The sequence below is a fragment of the Rhincodon typus genome, chromosome 11 (genome assembly GCF_021869965.1).
Source record: "Rhincodon typus isolate 14 chromosome 11, sRhiTyp1.1, whole genome shotgun sequence".
Lineage (NCBI taxonomy): Eukaryota > Metazoa > Chordata > Chondrichthyes > Orectolobiformes > Rhincodontidae > Rhincodon > Rhincodon typus.
The window spans coordinates 45620269-45626496 of NC_063342.1; the positions used below are offsets into that span (position 1 = coordinate 45620269).

The following is a 6228-nucleotide window of genomic DNA, read 5'->3' on the forward strand; positions in this document are numbered from 1 at the left end:
ATATTTTTGAGGCACTATTTCCCCTTGGTAGAACCATGCTGACTCTACTTGGTCATATTATGTATTTCTAAATGCTCTGTTTTACATCAATTATAATAAACTCTAATATTTTTCCAAGAATAGACATTAAACTAACAGATACACAGTGACCTGTATTTTTTTTATCTCTGGCAATTTTCCAATCCTCTGAGACTTTTCCAGAGTTTAAACTTCTTGGAAGATTACTATCGATGCATCCACTATCTCTGTAGCTTCTCTTTTAACAGCCTAGTATGTATGTCTTCAGGTTGAGGAGAATTATCAGTCATTTGTTTCCAGAGCAGTTTTTCTCTAGCACAGTAATAGTTATTGTAGTAATTTCTTCTCCTCCTTTGCTTCTTGATGATCTAGTAATTTTAGAATGCTATTAGTGTCTTCTAAAGTGAAGACTGATGCAAAGCATTTATTCAACCTCACTGCTATTTCCTGGTTTCACCATTATTATTTCCCGAGCATCATACTCAAAAGGGGCTTATGTTAAACTTTGGCCTCTCTCTTCCTTTTTATAAATGTAAAGGAAGCTGAACAGGTCCTGCCCTGAAATTTATTCCAATGCTCACAGAATCTTTTCTGCACCGTTTCTCAAGTCATAGAACATCAGATATTTACCGTGTTATTGCTTTGCTTGCTTGTGCAAGATACTGAGCTTAATCTGACAGTTTAAAATATTTAACATCCTTCTTTTTAACTTCCTCCGTCACCCCTGAAGTTCTGCCTTCAGGACCTAGATATATACAAACACATTAATTATGTCATTACAGTAACCTTTTGTAACTAGCAGACAATTAACAGACACATATACTGGGGAACACTAATAACCAATATAATTCAATTTCAGTTTATTAGTAAAACTATAAGTACTGAGATTCTATAATTCCATATTTTATAAAGGACTAGTCTTACTGAAGTGGTGCAAAGCTTCATTGGGTAATTTCATTAACTCAGTGGAGATGTTACTCATAAACAAGGAAAGCCTGTGCTTAAGTCAAAAGGGCCTCGAGCTAGACTCACCTAAGACGGTTAACTAGAGATGTTTTAAATTTATGTGACAGATTTATAGATTAGATCTTTTTTTCCCCCCCGGTGGACATTTCTCTGTACTGGAACCCTTTTGTCATATTCTATTTTTTCTGCCCACCTTATTTAATCCTCTTGTACCCTTACATTTGACTAGTCTCCCCTCCTTTAACATTACTCAAGAAAATAAGCGGAGTAATTTGGAGAAATTGATTCCTGATTGCACGTCTGTCAAATGATATTCTCTCACTTAGAAGTATTACATATAACAGTGTGACAACTTTGACACTGACAATTCTCTTCACAGCATCACCTGCAGGAGGAACAGCCATTATAGGTACTTGCAATGACTTTCAATGAAACATGCACTATTATCATACTAATTGGAATACATAAGATTAATTACCTTGAAACTTTGCAATGTAGCCCCTGTATTGCACAATCTCGTCACTGTATCCACAAAATTGTTTCATGCTTTCCAAAAATGTGTCCCCACTGTCATTTTATTTCTCAGTACCCTGAAATAAACAATTCAAAACAATTTAAGAAAAAGGCCTATTTCTCAGTTGTATGACTAAATGCATTCAAATAATCACCTTTATGCCTTTTACTCTCTTTTAGGTCTCCTCTTACCCTACAAGTCTGCACTTTGAATACATCTTTTTATTCTACAACTATTAAAATATAATAATCATATCAACGCATTTTGGGTATGCTCAGTTTGCAAAATTTTCCAGAATTTAATCTGTATATCAACAGGACATGAATTTCTTTACTTTAAGAAACAAAAACTTCGAAATAAATTCAAGTTTCCAAACATTCATTTCGGCAACTTACGAAGTTAATAAAGATATTACAAACTTGTGTTGCTGATAAATTAGATAAAAAGTTGCAAATCATAAATAGTTCAGTCATGATGAGAAACACATTTAGCCATAAAGTTTTGTCCTTACATCTTCTACTTTATTAAAATTAATGTTCATACATTTGAAGACCAGAACAAAAAACAAATTAAATAGCTGATGATGGTGCCACTAGAGCCTATTTTACCATACAAGAAGATCACAGCTAATAGGTTTCTGATTTCATCTAGTTGCTTTGGTTCTATATCTCTCAATATCATTGAGAAATTACAAATCTGTCAACATCATTTTTCTTTAAGATTTAAAATTATTTATCCAGTGAGACACTACAGATTTATTTATGGGAGCGTTCTCCATACTTCTAATACATTTGGTGTGAAGAAAGGTTTCCTAACTTGACTCCTGAATGACATGGTTCTGATCTTAAGCTTATGTCACCTTATTCTAAATATCCTCCACCAGTGGAAATGATGTACTGCTATTAACTACCTGTTCCTTTAAAATCGCAAAAAAGAAGTTTCAAAGCATCCTCCAGTTTTCAATATTCCAAAGAATATAAGGCAAGTTGATGTGATTTCTATTCATGATCTAATCCATTTGTCCCCGATATCATTCTGCTAAATCTCTGTAGCAGCCCTTTCAAGAGCAATGCAACTTTTCTAAGGTGAGCTGACCAATTATTCAGAGGTGGCTACTGGTTGAGTCTTATTTACCCATCTTCATTTTTTTTAAAAATAGCATTCAGAAACATATCTAACCTCTTAACTATTTCAATTATCCTTAGATCTCTAAAACAATCTCTCCAATGCCTCAAAATCAGGAGTCCTCTCATAGCAATCATATTTCCCAAAACCTGCCCAGAATATTTTACACTTCCCTTCAAGTATGACTCACCAAAAGTAACATCACAGGACATTTTTGTAATTATGTAACAGTTATTTTATGAGACATTGTGACACTATAAGAATGAAAGTACCTAGCATAATGCCACCTCAAGCAGCAATATATACTGTGTCAAGGCAGTTCATAGGAGCTTTATTAAGCTAATAATGACACCAAGAAAGAGATACAAGGCAGACAACCAAAATCTTTGTCAAAGGGATTTGTGTCAAACTTCTTTAACGGAGCATAAGATCAGCATTCGTTTCCTATTTCTAATTGCTCGTAAATTAATGGCTTACTAGGATGTCAGGGCAGTGTGGTTCCGATGTCACATGTAGGCCTGATCAGGCAAGGACAACACATTTCTTCCACTAAAGGACATGAGTGAACCAGAAGAGTTTTTACAATTGATGACAGTTGCCATTGTCACAATCATGGCAACTAATTTAAATTCCAGATTTATTAATTGAATTTAACTTCCACCAGCTGCCAAGGGATTTGGATCCATATCGCCAAAGCATTACCCTAGGCCTTTCAATTACTAGAAGTGACATTAAATTGTATTAAAATAAGAAAAGAGAGACAGACATTGAGGGAAGGAATTTCGGAATGCAGGGCCTGTACGGCAGAAGGCACAGTCTCAATAGTGGGTCAATTAAAATCAGGGCTGCTTAAGAACCACAGCTTAGGAAGCAAGAGATTTTCTAGGCATTGCAGGGCAGAAGATTACATAGACAGGGGAAAGAAAAGGTCACAGGCAGTTTTAACAAGAAAGGTCAGAATTTTAAGATGGAGAAATTTCTTTAACAGTAGCCAATGTAGGCAAGTTAGCATAGGAACATTAGGTAACTGGAAAAGTGCAGGTTAATATGCAAACGGCAGAGTTTTGGATGGCCTTATGTTAACGAAAGATGCAACATTGGACTGGCTTGGTACAATCATGGCTAGATAAAGAGAAATGATGTGGATAAAAGTTTTTGGAGTAATTGAGTCCTGACAGTGATTAAGACGGACAAGGTTAGAAAGGGGAAAAAAAAACTAGCCAGAGTAGTTAGGAAAAACAATTCCTACTGGCAGACAGTCAACAGCCAAAAGAACAAGGCTAACATGAGGAATAACTTTTCCTTTTTTTAAAAACTTAAGAACATATTGAAGATCTGGAAATGCACTACCTGAGAGTGGTTGACGCACATTCATTGGTGACTTCCAAAAGCGAATTTCAATAATTATCTGAGTAGAAAAGTTTTCTAGGGCTATGTGGAAGATATGGTTGAGTGGAACCAACTGAGTTGCTCTTGCAAGAGCTGCCACAGACAACAGGCCAAATGACTTCCCTCTGACAGCGCCTTCTAAACCTGCAACCTCTACTGTTTGGAAAAAAGGCCGCAGATGCAAGGGAAAACCCCCACTTGCAGGGTCCACTCGAAGCGACACAACAGACTGATTTGGAACTACGGTCACTGATCCTTCACTGCTGCTGCGTCAATATCCTGGAGCTTCTTTCACAATTGCACTATGGGTGTCCCTACATTCCAACAACTGCACCAATTTAAGCAGTTCAACAGCATCTTCTCCAGCACAATTTGGCATAGGCAGGAAGTGCTGGCCTAGCTAGTATTGCCCACATCTGAGAATGAACAAAAATTTATATTTAGGTAGGATAATAGCTACCTAGGATTATAGTGTTGACCAAAAAGAGAAAACTAACACATAATAAGGTAACAATTGCTGTAATGTATAGTGCAAATGATCATTCACTTAAAGTGAAGAAAGAAATGGCCCCAAACACACTTTAACAAAAAGTCATTTTTTTCATTGGATACAAAAAATAACTAGAGGAGCATTCATCCATTCCAGAAGGACCGAGTGCTACAGCTCCAGTTAAATCACAACATGTAACTGCTTTAACATTTTGCTTAAGTTTTGATACTTTTGGAGAAAATAATTTCATTGTTGGAATCTGGATATAAATTAAAAGGACAACAAAGACTAAAATTCCGAGAATACATATACAAATCTTGGCTTTTAAACAGTAACAGTTCTAATGGTTAGTAATCAAAACACAAGAGCGAAAAGTTCAGATTATTCAAGGACCTGGCACCACAATGCACCATGCCATAAATTCAAACAGAACAAGGACCACTATTTAAAATTTATGAAAACTAAAAATCTAGGTCAGTTTAGGAAAATAGAAAAAAAAAATACAAAAAGATGGATTTTCTCCAAATAGCTCCATTCCCTTAATTCTCCACACTTATCAAGAAAAGTAACCTAATTCATTTGGTAGAAAGATTAATGGTGTCTTACGAAAAATAATGTGTGTAGTTCGAATGTTGAACTGTTTGCATGTCTTCAATTTAAGGGACCTGCTCAGAGTTGAAAGTGGCATGGCTCATCTTCCCTTTATTAAGGTTAGTCAGGGACTTCATAAAGATTCATGAGTAAAGTAAATTCTTGTCCATATTTTTAACTACCAAAAAAAAAAGAAAAGAAATCCAGCAATTATCTACTGGGTATTATTACCGTTTAAATATCAGACCCCAATAATCTTTGGGAGGATATTTTAAATTCACCACTCCATGTAGTTAGAGCTAGAATGCAGTATTCTAGAAAAAAAAAGGGCATAAGTCACTGGACTGAAAGTGTGATGGGCATATAAGTACTCCAGAACAAACTAAGCTGAGCAGAGGTGCTACATCATTATTGGTTTATTTATTCGAAGAACATGCAGACTTGTCAGCTCCCCTGAATTGAACTTGTAGGGAGACAATAAAGGAAGGTAATATTACATTGCAGGTGGTAATAATAGGGTGTGTGAGGTAATATTAGGTTACGTGTGTTTGCTAATATACAGAACCGAACATCCCCAAAACAGGATGCCAGATGGTGAATGCATCTTGAAATTGCAAAACTTTGTAATAGGGAACTGGAACTCGAGGGCTTTAAATCAGAGCTGGACAATTTTGTGGAGATGAGTAAGAATCTCACATCAAACGTATCTGCTCCCTTGTGTATACGCTCAAATAAAAATCCTTCTTACTTGAATCCTGCAACATCAAGGCTGGTCATTTCACCATAACAGCCAGAAGACACTCAGGGACTGAACTGACAGCTCGAGTGTGGGAGAATTTTAAGGGTTAATTTTTACTTAAAATCTTGTTCAAACATTAGCAGCTATTAAGTCAAACTACTCAAAATCAAGAAAGTTAAGTTTCATTCTGGCCTTAAGGGAGGGTTCTCCTTGCTCTCAGAGAAGCTCCAGCTACGTTACAAGTTGGCTGCTTTAAAACTAGTTTTCAGGAAATTGAATCAGAGATAGTGGGAACTGCAGATGCTGGAGAATCCGAGACAACAAGGTGCAGGGCTGGATGAACACAGCAGGCCAAGCAGCATCATAGGAGCAGCGAGGCTGACGTTTCGGGCCTAG

The 6228-nt window shown here is 36.4% G+C and overlaps 1 protein-coding gene across 4 annotated transcripts in view; it reads right to left on the reverse strand.

Moving 5' to 3' along the window:
• Positions 1–6228, reverse strand: part of LOC109915223 (zinc finger and BTB domain-containing protein 20-like) — a 282481-nt gene that overhangs the window by 41810 nt on the left and 234443 nt on the right. For 3 of the 4 annotated variants that reach the window (XM_048602874.1, XM_048602873.1, XM_048602871.1), the window contains exon 3: positions 1463–1574. The gene's annotated coding sequence lies outside the window, so the exon portion shown is untranslated. Of the gene's footprint in view, positions 1–648; positions 764–1462; positions 1575–6228 lie in introns of all 4 variants that reach the window. The other variant, XM_048602872.1, reaches the window with a different exon arrangement.